This window comes from Syngnathus scovelli, chromosome 10 (assembly GCF_024217435.2).
Source record: "Syngnathus scovelli strain Florida chromosome 10, RoL_Ssco_1.2, whole genome shotgun sequence".
Taxonomy (NCBI): Eukaryota; Metazoa; Chordata; class Actinopteri; order Syngnathiformes; family Syngnathidae; genus Syngnathus; species Syngnathus scovelli.
In genome coordinates, this window is record NC_090856.1 from 15,422,006 (window position 1) to 15,444,753 (window position 22,748).

The window sequence follows — 22,748 nt, forward strand, 5'->3', positions numbered from 1 at the left end:
CATATTTTAACTTCAGTGTAACACAATTTGATCCCTATTCATTTGTAATTGGGCCTACAAACAGCATTGTCATACTTCTTGTGTGGACAGGGGCTCTAACAATCTAAAACGATTTGCGATAACCTGACAATGACATGTTTTGCTGTCATATGGGAGAGGTTTCAGATCTTTTAAATTTCGATACATGATTTGCATAGGACCGGAAACTCCTCTTGCCCCTTGCTTGAGCCGCGGCTTGAGCTGCGGCCTTGCACCTGCTCACAGGGGCCTTATTGTCTCCTGGTCTGACAAACACTTGTGACCGCATCAGTTTTCATCTTTCTAGCTTTTGTCTCTTGAATTCGTTCTCATCTCTTTGTGAAGATTTCAACCACACTCTAGCACTTCTACCACTTCACCATGTATTACATACAATTAAGAAATCTACTTGCCATGAACTTCTCGTTTTAAAGAAGAGCAGAGCAAGAGATTTACCGTTCTTATTTCCCATCTTGATTTTAGTAGCTTAAGGTTTTACAATTTTTTTTCAATTTTTTTTCTTTGAGGATCCTCAATGCAGGTTTAAATTGACCTTTCGACAGATTACTAGCCTGTTTTATTGCCGTGGATCAACGCTAGAACTGCTTCTTAGTCAATTTATCCTACCAGTCACACACTCAATCACACAAGTTATCCCTGCCTACGCGAAGTCCTCCTTTTAAAAAAAAGGAGCTGCTTCATCCAGTGAGGGGACTCTACAACACCCCCCACCTTCCCTGGGAACTAAAGACAAAAGTCCTTGTCCCCTGCCCTGCCAACGCGAAGTCCTCCTTTTTTAAAAAAAAGGAGCTGCTTCATCCAGTGAGGGGACTCTACAACACCCCTCACCTTCCCTGGGAACTAAAGACAAAAGTCCTTGTCCCCAGCCCTGCCAACGCGAGGTTGTACTCCCTAGAACAGTGGTCGTCAAATAATGATTCACGGAGGTACTGAGATTTTAAAACAGTTTGAGACCCACTGCTCCAAAAGAGACACCTCATCCAGAGGGGGACTCTACAACACCCCCTCCTTCCACAAAACTTATTCCTGTGCACTTCTTCCTTTTTACGCGTTTCACAAGCAACAACACAATCACACAACTTCAGGCCTTTAACTTACTTGTCCCCTGGTTCGTTGCACTGCCGGGTCCCGTCAATCCACCTCTGTCAGACGAAGGCAGACCTAAGATGCTGGCCCAGCGAAGAATTCTCTTCCCAGGACTTTCTCCTCCAGGTCCTCTTAATGGATGCTGGCTTGTCGACAATGCAGCACGTCCTCCTTCGCCGGTCAGATAGTGGGTATGAGGATCCCGGGTTTCGGCACCAAAATGTTAGAGATTTGCTCACTCCAACTTATTTTGCAAGAACCACACGGGAGACAAGTAAGTCCTTTTGGACACCTGCAGGTGGAGAGTCCATTCGTTGCTGTGCGTGCAGCGATGATCGAAATGGAGGTCTGAAAAGTCTCCTTCCTGCAAGGGCATATTTATTAGGAGGAACAGAGTGGGGGTGAGAGTGGACAGGTTTGGTGAACCCCCGGCCTCTGGTAAGATCAGAGCAGGGGGTGTTTTACGATGTTGTGGGAAACAGAACAACTTTGATTGCTTCCTCTGCAGCTGGTCACTCAAGCAGAGGAAGCAATCACTTTACTTTACTACGTTGTGAGAGCAAGACAAGATTGGTTAATCATTATAGTCTACATTCCAACATAATCCTACGATAAAGATAACCTGGAAAACCCTAACAGTCAATGTAGTCAAACAAGATGCCCTCCTTACCTATCCCCACGCCGAGTTCGGTTACGTCAGGCACGTATGTGCTGCCCGGGCAGCACCAGGGCATCTTGCTGTGAGCCAGTTCGCCCACCCGATGTTCATGCCGGCCCTCGTTGCCCAGGGCACTGCGTACGTACTGCTGGTTCTCGGAATCCCAGTTGACAAGTACCTTGAGTACTTTCTTTACGCCCGCAACATGCACTACGCCCACCACCGAGCTGCTGCCCTGGGATGCTAGTTGGGAGAACATTTTCCTTACGCCGGGTGTCGGTACAGGCAGTAGGGATTATGACAGGTATTCCAGAAGTAGCAGGACTTGTCTCGACACCATGCAAAGTAGTTTTGTATAATGCGTCTGCGATGGTCTGGGTCCCTGGGCCACTGAGAGCTGGGCACCACGTGTGCAAACGGTACTCGGCACACGGGACAGCGCCGCTCACTGCCCACCTTCTTCGAGGACCTGGCCCACCTGCACAGGCACGTGTAGCAGAAGGAATGCGCGCACGTAGCCACCACTGAAAAACGATTGTCTGGCTTGCTTGTAATACACTCAAAACAAATGGCGCACTCCATTTTATTAAAACATCATGGACCCCATCAGCCAGCTGCCTGACACCTCAGCTAAGCCGAGTAATATCGAGAAGCGCGTGTTCAAATTTCTGGATAGCATGGCCAAGGTGGGTCCGCACGGAGACTGTGCGGTGGTCGTGCAGCTCATCGTCGTGCCGTGCCTGGCCTACATGGCCTCAGAGCTCGTACCCTCGGAACAACAGTCGCTGCGCATCGGCGTATTTGTTGTGGCGTTGCTGGCCGAGGCTGCCCTTTCGAAAGTATTATAAAAGACGCAATGTTTTATCTTGTGATGTGCTCGCTGGTGTGGGCCATCGTATGTTACAACTACCGTGCCATCGCGCGCAATCTTCGCATGTGCATGACCATTGCATTTTTCATGATACCCACCAAGGCCCAAATGATGTGGCTCAACTACAACAAGCAAATGGTCGTCTACGCCCTGCACTCTGGTAACCAGATCTACGTCGACGCTGTGGGTCGTTACACCCGCTGCAAGGTGGTACTTAAGCGGGACCCCCGACCCCTGTGCATTGTGCACATTGCCACTGACAGAGACGTCACCCCCGAATATGAGCCAGTCTTTAGGTGGCAACAGGTTATGCCCCCAGGTTACCGGGTCGACTTTGTTAGTAGCACGCCGCAAACGGACAGCGGCTAATGGACTTGTTGAGCGACCTGGGCCTGTAATACTTGTTTTCATTGCGCGCTAGCTCCACCACGGGGTGACAACCACCGTTGCGCACAATATTGTATGCATACTGATTTAACAGGTTCCTGTTGCTGGGAATGTAACACACTGGGCTGCGGTCGCGCGGGTCAAACACAGGAGCGCCCTAGAGGGCGGCCAACATACCCAGAGACGGAGCAGACATTTTTTTAACAACTTTAATTCTTTAAAAACATGGATCAGATCATTGCTAGCAAACAAAAGTCTATGCTTGTTGGTGGTGTGGCCCTGGGCGTTATTGCCCTGGCTGTCGTCAGGGTGTACCGCTCGGGGGCGCCTCCCTGCGCCATGGAGCCCATGCTGTGGTTATCTCTGTCTGGCGCTTCCTTGGTGATCTTGGCCCAACTGGTTTACGGTTACTATGGGCAAAAGAAACCGGGCACAATGTAGATGCGGCTTGCTCCGGTGGGTCCTTCATCTGGCAGTACTCTCCTACTACGTGGGTCACGTAATCGCCGGTACACTCACACGTTCCTACACAACACTTTGTGAGGGGCTGTATGTCGTAGGAGCACGTACAATGCTGGGTCTTTCCTAGAAACGGCATCTGACACTGTACACAGTCTGCCATACACCACACAAGCATAGTCATGAACTGCTTCAGTAGCATACGCAGCAGGCTCTCGTGTGGACAGGACAGCGCCGCGGGCTCATCCGTCGTGACGACGGAAGTCGGCTCCTCGGTGCCGTCTATAACCAGGTGCGTACTAAAGGGACCGTAGGTACAGTTAACGTATACCTCACCAACGGGGTGGTCAATGTACGCGCTGGTAGAGTGTTGATCGTCTCTCTCGTACGTGACATTGGCTGTCCCTGTTACTTTCAGCATGGCCGTGTAATCTCCAGGGCAATTAGAGCCGTCGGCCGAGCATGTGTACTTACATGTGTACTTACATGTTCCCTGGCACCCGGGCGACCTGGCCAACGACAACATCTGATTGTACGTGCACATGGTACGTCTGTGTGTGGTGATGTACATGCTGCCGTTAGTATTGCGGTGACCGCACGCCAGATAGTTGCCTTCCTTGTAAGGGCCCACACCCTCCAGGCCCTCGGACCAATGTCCATCGACTCTTACCATAGGAACCTTGGCGTGCGTGGACTCTTTACACAATATGTGGCAGTCCTCCATCGTGTGGCCACATGTTACAGACCCCACGGGCAATTGGTGCTCTGAGCCATGCATCCATTGGAAGCACATGTATCGGAGAGCGGTGCCCCCGTACCCACGCATGATAAACACATGGTCTAACAGGCAACTGGTCTGCAGTAAAACGTACTCCCTGTGATAGGTGTAGCACTCTGTGTCTTCGGGTGGTGTCTCGGTGCTGGGATCGTCATACTGGTTCAAGTTGTTCTGCAGAACGCCGTGGCTCCAGCGCGTTTCCGACACGGTCCAGTTGTACGTGTAGCCCTCGCGACGTCGACATGACACATATATGGACGTGTTGCCCAACATGTACATGCCCGCGTGTACGACGTATTCCACCGGCCCTGTCTCCGCGGTTGACACCCCAGCAGCACAGGACCCATTGAGCGCCAGGCAGCAGCCCGTACCGTTGACAGCCTCAGATTCTGTGAGCTCCTTGGGTCCCGTGACGTTGTGGGTAGGCTCCAATGTGTTGGTATCGACCCACATGAGGGACAGCCCTTCCGTTGATAACCTGTAATCCATAGTACACGCCATCATCAGGGTATTATTGATCAGAGACAAGGTTACATTAGGGGTGTAGCTGTCGGTAGCCACCGCTACCGACAGCACAACAGCAAGCACTAGCGACCGCATGCTTGTTCTGTAGCTGTAGTATTGTGATGTGTTTACATTCAAAACAACACAACCATAAAATGGGAGCGGCGCAGTCTTTTAATGGGGTTGACACCATCCTGAAGGCCGTGGCCACTGCGGCGTCCGACATAGCAAACACTAACAACGTGTCCGTGGACGCTTCTCAGATGATCAACATTTCGCACGTTAGGGGGGATGTACTCATCAAGGGCCTAACCATGCAACAGACGGTGACTGTGAATCTAAACACAGTCATGACCGCCCTAACCGACCAACAGACGCAGCAGAGGATTCTGAACGATGTGGCGCAGCAGGCGGCCGCCGTTGTCAGTGGCCTCAACTTCGGGCAGTACGCATCTGCTACCAACGCGGTTAAGCAGTTTGTAGATGTGTCGTCACGCATCCTCAACACCATGACCCAGACATGCAAGGGAGAAGTGAACAGTACACAGACCATATCTGTAAACAACGTGACTGGGAATGTGGTTATTGAAGACTCTGTGCTGAGTATTTTTGTCAATGCCCTGGTCACGTGCCTACAGGACGCCACAGCCACAAGCAGCAGTGTTCAGGACGTGGTCAACAAACTAGAGCAGCTGGCCACCGCCAAAGCCGAGGGATTCGACCTGTGGCAGCTGGCGGCCGCCTTGGCCGCCCTCCTCGTGGGTGTGCCCGTGGCCACGGGAGCCGTGCTGGGACGCTGCGGAGTGATCGGAATAGTCCTGTTGGTGGGAGGCCTGGGGCTAGTGGCCTATGCATACAGGTTCATGTGCAGGCAGGCGAGCATAGCCGGGCCCGTGGCTTACCCTCATGCGGTAACGCCTGCTAACCTGGGCCAAGCGCAAAAGGTCACAGGTATCACCCTACCCGCCGCCGTGGCTATGCTCAACGAGGGCCAGATGGTGTACCACCAACGCTACACGGCCGACGTAAACGGTGAGCCCGTGCTCATGCCCAAGGCCGAAGCGTACATGATGCCCGCGGGCGGGCCTGCCGCTGTCAGGCCCATGATCCGTTACAAACTGAACTTGGCCACCGACGACAAGGAGGACCCTAAGGCGTCCCACACCACGAGCAGCATGAGGCCCGGTGACGCCTACCTGCACAGCACTAGCGGCACGTACTACGTGCTGGACGAGCAGGACTGGAACAGGCGGGGTAAAGTGCAGGACGTTGACCCCAACAAGCTCCGCGAGGCCACCAAGTTCGGATGGGGCCACGGTGCGGCTATGGCCGGCTACGACGTCTGGATCATGTTCTACCTTAATAGGTCCCGTCTTAACCACACTATCCGTGTCAAAGATGCAGACGGCAACTGGCAGAGTTTACCTGGCAGGCTCAACGTGGACATACCCAGCAACCCCAACACTATCGTGGTCATGGGCAAGCCATGTGACGTGATGCCCACCCAAGCGACCATGGGTACGGGCGCGGCGGTGGCCGGGGTGGGACTGTTGTTGTTGCTCAGCGCCAGCTTCCAGAAAGACAAGGCAGGAAAAACGGAACCACCGTAATATAAAAATATAATGTCAGCAATCTCGGGCGCAAATGTGACCAGCGGTTTCATCGACATCGCCGCCTACGATGCCATGGAGACTCTGCTCTATGGCGGCGACAACGCCGTCACCTATTTTGCCCGGGAGACTGTGCGTTGCTCGTGGTACAGCAAACTACCTGTTACACTGTCCAAGCAAACCGGTATGGCCAACTTTGGCCAGGAGTTCAGCGTGACAGTGGCCCGCGGTGGGGACTACCTGCTCAACGTGTGGCTGTGCGTTAAGCTACCAGCCCTGACAGTTAGCAAGCAGAACAGCAGGATCCGCTGGACGGACAACCTGATGCACAACTTAGTGGAGGAGGTATCAGTCTCCGTCAATGACCTGGTTGCCCAGACACTGACCAGTGAATTTCTGGACTTTTGGAGCTCGTGCATGATGCCCGGGTCCAAGTCGTCTGGGTGCCATAAGATGATTGGCATGAGGAGCGACCTGGTCGGAGGCATCCAAAATAATGCCATACTACCTGGTCATTATCTGAACCTACCCATCCCTCTGTTCTTCACCAGGGACACTGGGCTTGCGCTACCAACCGTGGCACTACCCTACAACGAGGTGCGCATCCACTTCAAGCTGAGGAAGTGGGAGGACCTGCTCATCGCCCAGGATAATAACACCATGGCCATCGGGCCCGTAGTAGCCGCCGACCTGAGCAACGTCACCCCATCCCTGTCCGAAGTGTCCGTAATGGGCACCTACGCCATTCTGACTAGCGAGGAGCGTGAGAGCGTGGCCCGGTCCAGCCGCACCATGCTCATCGAGCAGTGCCAGGTGGCCCCCCGAGTGCCGGTGAACCCCCAGGACAACTCCTTGGTCCACCTGGACCTGAGATTCAGCCACCCGGTCAAGACACTTTTATCACTATAATCGCAGACAACAGGGTAGTGCTACCAGCCCTGGCCACAAACCCCTTGTCCGAGGTGTCTCTCAACTACGAGAACGCCGCCAGGCTGTACCAAATGGGAGTGGACTACTTTACCTCGGTGAACCCCTACTACTTTGCACCCAGTATGCCCGAGATCGACGGCGTCATGGTCTACTGCTACACCCTTGATATGGGCAGCGTCAATCCCATGGGCTCCACTAACTACGGACGCCTGTCCAACGTCACTCTGGCCTGTAAAGTGTCGGACAACGCCCGCACCACAGCTGTGGGTAACGGACCCAACACCTCCGGCTACAGCGTTGCACAGAAGTTTGAGCTTGTAGTTATCGCAGTCAACCACAACATTATGAAGATTGCCGACGGCACAGCAGGCTTCCCCATCCTGTAAATGGCCGCAACACCGTAGCACGTACGTAAATAGGCACGGGGTCGTGTCCACATCATGGAACGTACACACATTCCATGGTGTGGACACGGCCCCGTGCCACCGGAAGATTTGAAATGCACCGCCCGGTGCGTGTATGTGCATCCCAGTCATCGCCATGGACTGTCCTGTGTATCTCACCACTATGACTGTTGGGTTTACAACATTTATCTGAAATCAATCTCAGAGGCGGTAGGTCTTTTTGGCTTAGCGTTTTCTTCTGCGCAGAAGGGCGCACCCCAAACACACGCAGCAAGTGTGGCTGAGAATACGCGCTCTGCTCGAATTTAGCCGTGCCTTTTATTGAGAGAGAAACAAAGGGGGAAGTGTACATGGTCGAGTAGGTTTCCAGACAGGAAGAACATTCCATAGTTATATCCCATTACCCCAGAACACAGGGGGTACTCTTATGGAGTGGGCATTATGGACGTCTCATGACCATTAGCTCAACAAAGACGTAGTCTTTAGTGCCTCTGGGAATACATTGCTGTGCCGTACTCATGACCTTTGTCCGCTTCAGCCGTCCCATGACAATCTCATGATCTGCACATGTCTAGCTAACTGTGGGGCTTATTGTATAGCGCGGCTAATGACTGCCATATACCCCCAAGTCATTTTCACGAGGCCAGATTGGTCACATACTGCGGAGAATCTTGCACACAAAAGTAGTTACATAGAATCCAATGATAAAAAGTATATTATTTCCAACATTCCCTCCTGTTTTTAACATTGGAATTCATGGGAAAACAAAACATCAACTAATAACTATCTATGTGTATAAATGAGTATATGCTTACACAATATAGTATAGTACCATCAAAAAGCATGAAAGTTTACATTCCAGAGTTTATCAGAACTACAGCCCTTCATCCGGCTTTGGCTATGTTCGTTATAATGGAATGTATTTTGTTCTGGATCGTCAAGAAAAATAGACAGGTAGGCGATTTACGCAAGGCGGTCCCACTCATCTTGTTCACGCTGGGCCAACATGATATTCTGGACAGCAGACGCTGATGTCAACCTTTTAGTCATGTGACAAATTAAAATAATGCCGCATGTGGTCATTTGATAAAATAATGAAGGACATAATATTGACACAATATCACAGCACTGCAAAGTTGAAATGCTCTTAGTTTTGCCCCCCTTGCATATGTATGTGTCTGTAGTGAATTGCTCTGGGATCACTGCCCAGGGCCTGCTGTCCATCCAAGATCTTTATGTCCACTTCACTGTCCTCAGAGTCTCTTCCCAGGCCCCGGTCAGCGTCCAGGAGTTCCCTAGTAATCGACATCTCCATAATCAGTCGTCAGCAAACAATTCTTCTCCTTTGTGGTTGTTCGGGGCACGGGGATGATTGGTGGTCGTTGTCTCATCGGAGTGTTCAATAGAACCTCCAAGCGTCCCTGCATCTACTCCTACGATCCAGAGGCCCGCGTGAACCTAAAACAAACAAACAAACAACAACACTCCCCCCAGGAGTTATGAATTATCTTTCTTATTTCTCATCGTGCTGTCAGTCTCGCACGATTTCTCCTGTGACTGCTGCCTGTTGAATTCTGGCACGTCCTGTTAAAGCCTCCAAAACAAGTGAATCCAAAAAAGCATTGAATGTCACAATTAAATTTTATATGTATCTACTTACGCACTCAAACGTAACCCCACCCCCCTTTGACACATTCGCCCAATGTGTCATTAGGCATCCAAAAAGGAACCGGCAAATGTCCTACCACATCATCATATGTCTTGCAGCCAGTCCTGTCGAACCTTGCACTCATCCAAGATCGTCATCCCCAAGTTCCTGAAAATTGACTGTGCACCTCACACTCGGCAATACCAACAATGGACACTTGTACTCACAAAACTACACAGGCATCGAGTATCTACTGAATGAAAATAGACACACCATGAATCATGGCGCACGGGGATTCCGTCCTGAAAATCATCAATCATCATAAAAATCAAAAGGGTTAGGATTAACATTTTCACGTGAATTCAACATAAACTTTCCAAGACTGCAATCGACAGCCTGCAAAAGTAATACAAGTTATAAAACAATCAGCAATCTGCTCCTCGGCTGGCGGTTGACGCTGCAATAAGTCAAGTGACACACAGAAACAAAGCAAAGCTCGCACTTGCCACAAGCAAGCTTAAGTTCCAGATGTATGGTTGTCATCTACATAGTCTGTCACCTTGTCGGGTGAGTCCAGGTTCATCATGTCATATGTCCATCGTCCTAGTGTTCGATATCAGTCCTGTCTTGTCCATCCGTGTTGCTGAATTCGGCCTTCTCCATGAACTATTTTTGTTGTTCATGGTGCCTTTTGTTAGAGATTTGCTCACTCCAACTTATTTTGCAAGAACCACACGGGAGACAAGTAAGTCCTTTTGGACACCTGCAGGTGGAGAGTCCATTCGTCGCTGTGCGTGCAGCGATGATCGAAATGGAGGTCTGACTCAGGCCTCGTGCAGGAGCATTTTTATTGAGAGAAACAGAGTGGGGGTTGAGAGTGGGGGTCAGAGTAGACAAATGGCCGAAGCCCCTGGCTGATCAAAGCACAGCAGGGGGTCCTTCACGATGTTGTGTGAACAAAACAACTTTGATTGCTTCCTCTGCAGCTAGTCAATCAGTTCAAAAGATCTTAGCACTTTGTTCTACTACTTTTGTTAAGACAGGACAGGCGAGTTTAATTATTACAGGTTACATTCCAACATAATCATAGGATCAAGATAACCTGGAAAACCCTAACACCTTTGATTAACCATCGGCTGTTAGTCATCACGCTTGGGTGTTCCCGTCTCAGGTGAGAGGAATCTTACCCTCAACTGTGACCCTTTCATACCAACTACAAAATACTTTGGCCTTTCATACTGCCCTCAACACACACACACACACACACACACACACACACACACACACACACACACACACACACACACACACACACACACACACACACACACACACACACAGACACACACACACACACACATATTCGTAACCACACAAGCGCCAATCCATTTGCATCTATCACTCATACAACAACAAACAAATTTAGTATGTGTAAGTGAACAGGCAATCAGCGAATATTAACGGTAAACCCTTCATTTCTGGATGTTCTTCCCAAGTGAATATTTCGTACATTCGTACCGGACCTTTACTGTAAAATTGCCAATTAAATGCCTAAAAATTCAGTCATTTGTACTGCTGAGCATGTTCATGGGTGAGCATGGGGAAAGAAGCAGCCTCAGCAGGTCCTTAAATAATCTTGTCCTAATCCATCGTTCTGATCGAGCACCTGGGTAAAGATACTCAAAAGTCTTCCTCCAACAGTCTACTCCACTACATTATTTTCACTTTGCCATGTTAAGGCATTTGTTTTCCGAGTCCTATCACATTTGTCATCGTGTTCACTGTCACTTGGTGTGAGTCTCATGCAGTGTTATTCTTAACTGTCAAAAGTTTTCATGGCTGTTATTCCTTGATCTTATCAAACTTTTTGTTTTGACACCAGAATTTCCCCATGAGGTGTGATTAACTTCTACTTTATTAATTACCTCCATTGAATAATCTAATCACCTTTTGACTGCATCCTAGTAGATCCTAATGCCCTATGTTTCCTTCTCCGAACTGTTAATGACTAAATGTCTAATTGTTAAGCTGAATGGGCTAAATGTGATTCTACTCTTATTTCTTACAATTTTAGCCTATCTGTTTCATCCAAATTTATCCTCTGACTATGATACTTTTTCTTTCTTCGTAACACTACACAATTTGTTCCTTATTTGTTTATTTTTTAGCAAGACTCCTCAGTTGTGTCAAACTCAGTGCCCAAGCAAGCTTCCATCCACTCTGACCCAAGCTCCACCAAGTTTGATAACGTCTCAGCAGCTTGATGCATCTTTCAGGTCTTGTGTGTCTTTCGCCGCACCTCATTGTCAGGTTGTTATCTTTGGTTGTAGTCTCAGAGTCAACTCATCCCTCACTCTTGGATGAGTCCATTTTCAACTGAGTCCATTCTCATCTTGTGAGTTCCTTCACTCTTTGTACACCGCCGCCGAGGATGTCGTTCTCCTCCAGAAGCGTTGTGCTCCCCCCCAAGCACAAATTTAGTCCTTTTTTGCTCTTGCAAAGGTCAAAGGTGCCTTAGAGCCATGCACCATTTTTCTTGATGTTCTCAGCTGTCGGTGGAGTCTCGGGATCGAGTTTCAGAGTCACTGATGGATACTGAAAAAGACAGACTGGGATACCAAACTTAAATATCATCTTCCAATTTGACATAAATTCCATAGTGCCTTCTGTTAATCAAACTTCAAATTCTACTATTATCAATAATCTAATCTACCTGAGAAGGACAGCGCCTTTCCTTCATGAGCGCTTGGATGTATTGTGATGGACCTCATTTGAACCATTTTAAATTGACAGATTACCCTAAACTTAAATTGCAAGTCTTAACTGTGATTTCTCTCAATTATACTGTAATTTCCAGAAACTCCTCCTATTTTCAGGCTACTATCTATCTTTTGTTTTCCTAACTTTGATTTTATGCCATTGTCTCTATTACCTTTCCACCTTTCCTGATTTGAGCCTTCAATTTCTGATCTAGTTTCCAAATTTTGCCTAGTATCATCTCTATTTTGACCTCAGTATTAATGGTGTTATGCTCACTTTACAGATATTACTGAACTGTCCTGAATTTATAATTCACTGCCAGTACATCGAAGGCCATTTCTCAGCTGTTCACTTTTTCCATGTTCCTGTTAGGCTCCACTATTCGAATCTTCGAATTTTCATATAGAGTTTCTTTTAGGTTCCTGTGTGGATCATGTTTCACACAAACAGGCCATGCTTAATTTTTTTTTTTTCAAGAATCTAAACCATCCATCCATCCATCCATTTTCTGAACCGCTTAGTCCCCACGGGGGTCGCGGGCGTGCTGGAGCCTATCCCAGCTGTCATCGGGCAGTAGGCGGGGGACACCCTGAACCGGTTGCCAGCCAATTGCAGGGCACACAGAGACAAACAACCATTCGCACTCGCACTCACACCTAGGGACAATTTGGAGTGATCAATCGGCCTACCAAGCATGTTTTTGGGATGTGGGAGGAAACCGGAGTGCCCGGAGAAAACCCACGCGGGCTCGGGGAGAACATGCAAACTCCGCACAGGGAGGGCCGGAGGTGGAATCGAACCCGCACCCTCCTACCTGTGAGGCGGACGTGCTACCCAGTGCGCCACCGAGCCGCCAGAATCTAAACCAAAGGTAACTAATAGGTAACTAATAACTCATCTCCCCCCCCCCCCTGTTGTCACATAAGTGACACAACAGGCGTTGCCTTAAAAGTCATTTTGGCAAAACAGTTTTGTTATTGACATCGTCAATAGCACCTTATCCATTATCACACCCTTTGTTGTTTGAACTAATATCATTTTCAATCTTGTCAATCCTTCTTCTACTTTTGGTGTCCATTCGAATGTATCTTTGACTGCTAACGGCTGTCCATGAGCCACTCCTGTTAGTGGCTTAGCAATTTCATCATAGCATGGAGCCCAAGCTCTGCAGTAATGACAAAAAAAACATCAGTTGTTCTTCGTGACAGGTCGTGGTGTGTCTAATATAACCTGTTCCCTGCTCTCCCTTTCGCTGAGAGTAAACCAAGATAGTTTACTTCTGGTTTTTACCCATCCTAACTTCTGTTACTTGACTTCACTTCCTCTCTGGCCTAAATGCTGCATGAGGAGAATCCTTACACTTCCTTTGTTTCAATTATCATCATTGTGGACGAAAACTTGATTTTTTGTCTACTTGAAGCCCTTTGAGACTGTTTGTGATTTAGGGCTATACAAATAAACTTGACTTGACTTTTAGATGAAAGCGTAAAACGAGCCATTCAATCCATGATAATCAGTCAACCACTGTGAAATAAGCCCTATTTTCTTTTCTTAGCATTAAATATGTTCAAAATTACTCTTTCTTCAAAGTTGTTCTACTACTTTTCACATAGTAGTCTCCAACAACGTCAACCAGTCAAGCTGTATCTTTTTTTTTTTTAAGTCAAATCTTGTCATTCATTCCTGCTCATTTGCATCTCACACACGCGCACACACACAGGCACGCACGCATGCACTGTTCTCACTCTCCTCAAGCTCTCTTCAAGCTGTCCACACAGTCATACTACATCATTTTTAATTCACAGTCCTCATTGAATCTGTCCTATCTCAAGGTTCTTGGTAAAACAACCCACTCATTCAGATTTTGACATATTCCAAAAATTCACTCAAGAGATGCTTGCATTGAATTAATTCCATAAGCTTTTCATTTCCACAAAATTTGCTAATTTAGGGCAATTTTCCTTCCACTCATTTTTACAGGCAAATTCTACATTTCACCTTTACATTGTCCCAGTTTGAAATTCACATCATTCAGCCCATTTAAATCACACTGGGAACGTTTTTAAACATTCCCGAAATTGCAAAATTAAAAAATTCATATTTTCACGTTAAATTATTACTTCTTTGTAATGCTATGGCATGCTCAAACTTGGCGAATAAAAGATTGATTAAAATTTCTGCAAAATTTTACAAAATTCATATTTCACCTCTAAGTTGTACATGTTTCAACTGATTCAATTCTGCTCGAACATCATTCTGTAGCATCTCCTAAGTATTTATTCATTTTTATTATGAATATTCATATTTATTTAGTATTTACCCCAATTTCTCCAAAAAATGCATTTTCCAGTTTTAATGTCTCCTTTTTTATTTTATTTTTTCTTGCAGTGCAAATCGAATAGACCCCAGTCTAGTAACTTTCCTTGCACACTATTTTAGCCAATTTCAAAATTTTAACACATAGACACACATAAACACACAGAGAACACAAGGACAACACAAAGGCCCACAACAAAACACAGTGCACAAACAACATCAATAAACAATGCTGCGCATTGTGCCTTCCTCTATTTGATGTTTTGGTTTTACTATTTTTATTTATTTTTTCTCACATTACTGGCCTTTCAGTAAGGTTTGACAACTGTATCATTCGCATACATCAGCGTCATTTATACTTTGGGGAAATTTAACAGCCTTGGTCATGCTTCTTGTTTGGTAGGAGTTCTTATTGACTGACCATGATATATTTTGCTATTATATGGGGGGGGGGTTCAGGTCTTTTAAATTAGATGCATGTTTTGCATAGGAGCAGAAGGAGCTTCTGCCTCAGGCTCCTCTTCTTGAGCCACGCCTAACAGTGCGCCTACGCACTATAGCTTCATTGTCTGACAATCATACTTGCGGCCTCAAGTTTGGTAACTTATTTAACGTATACTTCTCATCCCCTGATAAATTGTCAGTAACACTTTGACGGCCCCCCATTGTAATCAATTTAGTTCAACATTTAAATCATAGGGATTTCTAAAGATGGAATGTTTCTTTAGTGCAATAACAACTTTCTGTGGTAATTCCTGCTTTGACCAGTTTTCTGGTGAGGAATTCCACAGAAATTTGCCATTTCTTCCCACCATGTTACATGCAGCACAATAGCGAGTGATACGTGCTACCATTCACACACATTCACACCGCGGAATTTTCTTAACACAACGAGGTGTATTTCCGTCTACAAGTTCCATCTGTAGACCGAATTCCTATCACTTGGAATTCACAACAAGGACTCCGCCGTCCTTACCCAGGTACCCTTTTTCTGGGGACTAAAATACCCCAACCACGCAGCCAACAAAGAGGTCTCACCGAGTCTCTGAGAGATTTCTTTTGAAGATTCCGTCAATCATCGCTGCCGAGAGGTGCTGAACCGGACGCCGGCCTGGTGGATGAACATTGTTCCCCAGGGCTTTCCTTCAGGCGTTCTGTGACCTCTGCCGTGCACGGATTCGGCATCTTCAACACTCTTCGGATCAGCGAGCAGATTTTCAGGAAATCCCGGACGAGCCCCCAAAAATTTTGGGTTTACAACATTTATCTGAAATCAATCTCAGAGGCGGTAGGCCTTTTTGGCTTAGCGTTTTCTTCTGCGCAGAAGGGCGCACCCCAAACACACACAGCAAGTGTGGCTGAGAATACGCGCTCTGCTCGAATTTAGCCGTGCCTTTTATTGAGAGAGAAACAAAGGGGGAAGTGTACATGGTCGAGTAGGTTTCCAGACAGGAAGAACATTCCATAGTTATATCCCATTACCACAGAACACAGGGGGTACTCTTATGGAGTGGGCAGTATGGACGTCTCATGACCATTAACTCAACAAAGACGTAGTCTTTAGTGCCTCTGGGAATACATTGCTGTGCCGTACTCATGACCTTTGTCCGCTTCAGCCGTCCCATGACAATCTCATGATCTGCACATGTCTAGCTAACTGTGGGGCTTATTGTATAGCGCGGCTAATGACTGCCATATGCCCCCAAGTCATTTTCACGAGGCCAGATTGGTCACATACTCCGGAGAATCTTGCACACAAAAGTAGTTACATAGAATCCAATGATAAAAAGTATATTATTTCCAACAATGACCCAGCCGTATGTGCTCAACTGCGGGCATAGCGTGTGCAAAGCCTGTGTGGCCATGCTGGACGACAAATGCTGCGTGTGCCGCTGTGCCATTACCAGCAAGTCAGTCAACTACTCCTTGCGGTCTCTGCTGGAGACGGGTTCCCCCGATGTTATGTGCTCCGTGCACACCATCCCCAATTACTATGTGTGTGCCACGTGCGATGGCCTGTCCATATGCATTATGTGCACTCTCACGCACCACTGGGATCATAACGTGACTCACTAAGAAACGATTGCAAGTGCAATGGCCTGTTAAAAAGAATGTCAATTGTTATCCTAGATCTGGACCACACTCTGATAGAGAGTGTGGCCATCCCAGATCTCGGTGTCAATAGAGTGTCCAGAGATGTTGATAATGTGCCCAGTCACGCAGCCTCGGCCGCACGTCTGGCACACGATATAGCGCGATATGAGTGGCATAAGATCCCAGGCTTTGTGGTGTGCGTTCGTCCACACACCCATACATTCATAGCATGGCTTTTTGCCAGCGGCTACCGCGTGGGTGTGTGGACCGCGGCATGTGGAGCCTACGCTCGAGACGTAGTCAAGGTGCTGGGACTCGACAAAATGCCACTTTCCTATCTCATGTTTGACATCCACGACGAGACTGGGGGTAAGCCCCTGGTAGACCACTTTGGAGGGATGTCTCGTGTGGTCATAGTTGACGATAACGCCAATGTGAAGGAAACGCAACCTGACATGTGCGTCCACATCGCACCCTTTTACATTTCAGCCCGCAAGCAGGACACTGCGCTTTTAAAAGCTGTTACCGAGATCCAGGGCTCTGTCCAGAGTGGCCATGGTGTCATCGGGGTGGTTGTGCACCAGCTCCTCAAGATCATAGGGTGCATGCTTGCAACCCAGCTCTTCGGCGCATGCATCCAGGAGCAGAGAAAGCTGTCCTGTACACATAGACATCTTACCCATGGACAACTTGTCCTTGTCATCTGGTGCAGTCACATAACCGTAGGTATAGCCCAACAGTCTGTTAACCGTTTCTCTCAACAGATAGCAATAATAGGGATTATTGGCTGCAATCATGTAGACATATTCTTCAGTAAAGGGATTAGACGGGTTTGGCGTCAGACTCTTATAATGTAACCCCAGGCCGTCATCATATGCGTTTTTCATGAACATCAGAGCATCTGTTACATCTTTGTGGACAGTTTCACACCCGGTGATGCCAGACACTAGCACCCCATTGCAGACCACCAATATGGACAGTATTAACAACAACGGGGTCTTCATCGCTTTTAATATATTCCCGGTTAATACGCCATGAGCACCAAAGTACTACCACACCTTCATGGCTTTTGCTTTGGCGACACACCTGCGGTTGGCCAAGGTGGGATTGTGCCCACGGTAGCGTCGGATGGGCGCATCGCTATAGGTGGTGTGTACCACTTGCTGTGCATATCCGCCGAACGTGGATCAATTACCCTAGTTGTGCAACACATATTCCAGCTGGTTATTGTTGTCGGTTGTAATATTGTCACAATATTCATTGGTTATTGTATTGACTCAGTGTGTACTAGTATATATATATTTCACTCCTGTATGGCGTCTATTTGGCATAATGTAGGCACTGATAATAATGACACACACAACATCCTTTTTATTTAGAGGTACATTGTTTTCCACAGTCGACACATTCAGAACACTATCCAGAGTGTCATCGGGGTGGCTGTGGAATACCGATGTGTAGCTGAAAGGAATACTGGCGGTTTGTCTTGGCCAATGGGTGGCAACAATCATGTACGCAGTGTCATCCTTACCGGACGTACACTATTACACGCAGAGTTGTCACAACGGCCAGAAGGTCCACGACATGTGCTTGCACAGAGCATGGCATGCTGCGTCCTGCTTCTGCTTCTTGGACAGCGTCTTGGCCGGCACAAACGTGTGGCTGTTGTACTCGTGGCCGTTGTGCCGCAACAGCTGGAAAAATACATATGTGGCACCGGCCTGGGAGCATAGCTGCCATACGTCCGCGCGGCACGAGAGCTCAGCGGCCAGGCTGCCGATGTCCGCCTGCACGCCCTCGACCACGGACTGGGGCAGCGTCTCTGAGCGACCCGTCAACATCCGGTAGATAACCGCGGCGCAGTTGTAATACTTGACGTGATTCTGCATCTTGAGGACGGACAGTACCTGCTGTAACGTAACTGCATCATGCGCTATGCGGTATCGTTCGAGGTGGCCCTTTATGCCCGATAACACTGTGTTGGGGATGTGCACCGGGAACCTGCTGTCACCTATGCCCTGATACAGGTACACATAGCTGTGCAGCTGATCCACAAACCGGACTATGCGTCTTGCATCACCCGGTTGCTTTTGCTGCAGCTGCGGCTGAACATCCTGCCTACTGTACCACACCTCGTCATTAAAGAGAGCCACACGGAATTCCTCTTCATATGTCCATTTATTAGTTTCATAAACACAATGTACAATGCTTTTATACTTTTCGAGATGAGTAGTGTGCCCAGCGGACGTGAACTCAATTATCACAGCGGCTGTCTCTAGGATAAACATGTACACCTGGGCATCAGATACACGTTTGAGTTTTGATATGACGTAATTGTGACATGACAACAGCGAGGGACGCATTTTTTCTAATCCCACTGCGTTAGGGTCGGGGCCCGGTAGTCAGCCAGAAAGTCTGCCTCGTTGAGCGCGTGCTGCGCAGGGGTAAACAGGTCACTCAGGTTCACGCTGAGGTCAACAGACACCGCCTGGGCGGTGTCGCCATTTTCATAACAGTCCAGGGAGGCCATTCGCGGCTGGAAGATGCGCTCCTCCAGGTCGCGTTCCAACATGTCCATAACGGCACTGAACTCTGGGCAGGCACGCATCCTGATGTTATGGCGGGGGTTGAGGCGCACGTACGCCTGAAACTGCTCCGTGGTCCGCACAGTGCCCGTCTCAGTATCCATATAATCCAGCATGGTCTCCAACGTAAAGAAGTAACTGTCGTACACTTTGAGATCCAACGGCCGCTGGAACACGCGGCCGTTGAAGTCCAGTTTGAGAAACAACTCGTTAAAGTCTCTGATGGTGAACCGGCGCAAGTAATCCTTGACCGAGATACCCGCTGGCACATCATAGCCCAGCGCCGTTAGCAGGGCATGAGCCGTGTGTGCCTTTTGCCCGTCGGCCAGCCACTCGGTGTGGACATCGTAGTCCCGTTCAGTCCAGTTAAAGAAGTCCGCAACGGTGACGTCGATGTCCGGCTCCCGCAGGGGCGACAGCAAGGGCGGTAGCGGCGTCAGATCGTCGATCGATGGCGAGTGGGCGACGTCTATGAGCCCGTCGATCGGCAGCGAGTAGTTGGGAGAATGGCCCGGGGTCATGGGCACCGTGGATATAGGAGGGGACATTGGCACAGGGGATAATGGCGAGGACTCGAGAGACATTGGTCTGGGAGAGCCGCGTGGCGTCAGGGGTGGGGGCACGGGGGATGCGGGCACACAGTCCTGATTTTGCCCCACACTGCCGTGGGCCAGTAGCACTCGCCAGTCTGCACCACAACGCTTATCGTAAGTGTACAGCACGTCGTTTATGTATTTCTTGTAGTGTTCGACATGCATGATGCAGGGCACCTGCACACCGTTCTGCGTGTATGGGGCGTAGTACCTATCAGAGAGCTTGAGCTTGGGTGTCACGCTTCTGTAATAGTCCAGCTGCTCGGGGCTCATGGGCTCGTACACAGACAAGAGCTGTTCCTCTTGAGTCGTGGGGGGCCTGATCACATCGTGGACTGCGTCCAAGGCATACTGCTTAACACAGGCACACACGGGCACATAGGGTGTGTATGTCTTCTGAACGTTATCCTCGTTAACACACTGCAGGGGCATATCCTCGATGCTGGTGTAAGCGATGACATTGTCAAAGCCGCCCGGCAAGATGTCCACTGGTAGATTCAGCGGTCTCACCACGGCCCCGTACAACGGGCGCGCTGTCGTATGCTCGTCGCAAGAGTCGTATAGGGCGCGCCGCTCGGCGCTCTTTTGCTCGTACAGCACATCACGGGCAATCTCCTGGAGGGGCCGGGATCCACCATCATAGTTGTAGACGAGCGGCAGCTTGTAAACACGCGCCCGCATCTTAATGGTCACGGGGCTCTCGGAGGACATCAACCGTTCTATCTCATCCATGCTGGGCCAAAGCCACGCATCACCCAGGTGTTTAACGTACAAGTCGTTGAGCTTGTCGGCAGAACGATACTCCATGTTACAGTCCCGCAAGGAAATATGTGCGGCTGCGCGCATTCTCTTCAGGTCCTCCAGAGTCTCGGTGCCGTACAGGGGTTCCTCAAATGACCTCTGTGAGACGCGTAGCTCCTCGGCTACCTGTTCGAGCAGCTCGTCACGCAGTTGTGTGACGCTATGGCGCTGCCCCGTCCTGGGATCATTGACCGGCACACCGCCTTCCAAACAACGGTTCAGCAACTCGCGCTCCGACATGATGGCGACCATATCGGTCCACTCCCGGAGGCTGCGTAGAGGAACAGGCGTGTGCGTGGGTTCGAACCGCACACGCTTCGCCAGAGGTGAAGCTTCGTTATCAAGGGGTCGCTTGGTAGACACCGGACTAGTAACGATGGAACATGACGGACCGGTGCCTATGGAGTAGGGACTGCTAGACGGGCTGTTATCGTAGTCCACCAATGGCCTAACGGGCCTCGTTGGACTTTCAGTCAGGGGCCGCTGCACCGGAGAGCCCGCAACGGGGCTGTTAGACCGGGGCCGTGTACTGTAGCTGTAGTGCGCCAGCGGACTGTCAGATGTCATCAGAGTCTCGGTCAGGGGCCTCGTCGGGCTTTGCCTGGCTCGCACCAGAGGGCTGTCTGGGCCGTCGGGTATCATCAGAGTCCTGGTCGGGGATCTCGACGGGCTTTGCCTGGCTCGCACCATAGGACTGTCTGGGCTGACGGGCGTCATTGGACCTTCGGTCAGTGGCCGTCGCACCGGGGAGCTGTCGTCCGTGTTGGGGCTTGCCATTAGAGGGCTGTCTTCATCCAGTGGCCCTCTCGAGCTGCCGTCCATGCTGGGGCTCGCCACCGGAGGGCTGTCGTCATTTAGTGGTCTTCTCGGACTTTCACACAGGGGCTGTTGCACCGGGGCGCTGTTGTCCGTGTTGGATCGTCTTTGGATCTCAATCGCCAAGAGACTTTCCTCCAAGGGCCGCTGAGGCGACGGGCTACGCTGTGTGGGACTATGTACAGCCCTCACCAACAGCTGACACAATCTGTTCTTGTTACGCTTCATGCCCGTGGTAGGCGACATGGGGGATATTTCCAATTCATCACACTTGTTGCGAATGTCCTCTATGGGGATCTTCATGCACTTTGTAACGGTTTCGGGTACCGTGATGGTGGGAGAACTGCCCGTTAGCTTCTTGCACAGCTCTGCGTGGGTGTACGGGCGCCCGGTATCTTCATTTCTCACATCGATGTTACGTTCTTTGCACATGGCGACCACTTGTCTCATAGACACTCACGCATACTTGGAATACTTTGGACGCTGCTGCTGCTGCTGCTGCTGCTGCTGCTGCTGCTGCTGCTGCTGCTGCTGCTGCTGCTGCTGCTGCTGCTGCTGCTGCTGCTGCTGCTGCTGCTGCTGCTGCTGCTGCTGGCCACCGCGGGCCGATGCGAGGCTGATGTAACGGTACTGGTCTGCGGTGAGCCCGGCCCAACCGGTTTGACACCGGACTGTACAAATGCACAATCACACTGATGAACAACCAGACGTACTCAGCCCAGCTGGCTATCCGTATCATAGACAGGGACATTAAGTACATGCTCACTAACGAGTAACGTCTATGTGCACCTCAACAGTACCCAGCTTGTACGTTGCCACGAACTTGATTAGGTCACCTACGTACATTCGCACACCCTCTTTGCTGTCTGCAAATGCTGCCATCTTGGCCAATTTTAGGATGCGGTCGGAGGATACCTCAGCGTGGTACTCGGGGCGCTTGTGGCCGTACCAAAGCGGTACGTCTTTGTCTTGAAGCCCTCAATACACATGGACATGCTAACCTGCTTCTCCAGCACAGCGTCAATAGTCATAGTGCCCGGCTTGAAACCCCGGCACATGGCGGAAAAGTCGGCAGTGGGTAGAATGAAGCAGCCGTGGTACCGAACGTCACGAGGGCGCTCAAACTCCGGGGCATACGTCTCCACAGCCGTGATAAAGGTGACACTGCTACCACCCTGCGCGCCCACCTGCACCTCAAATTGCATGGGCTCCGCTCCATGAAGCTTGAAACAAACGCGTGAACCCTTACGCACTGTCTTACAGTCACGTGCTGTGTGCTGCCCCAGGCCCACGTAGAGCGCGTCAGTGGGCGCGTCGTACTTGTACGTATCGAAGCCCTCGGCATGTAGATTGGCCGAGATGTCAAAGTCAAAGTCAAAGTCAGCTTTATTGTCAATTTCTCCACATGC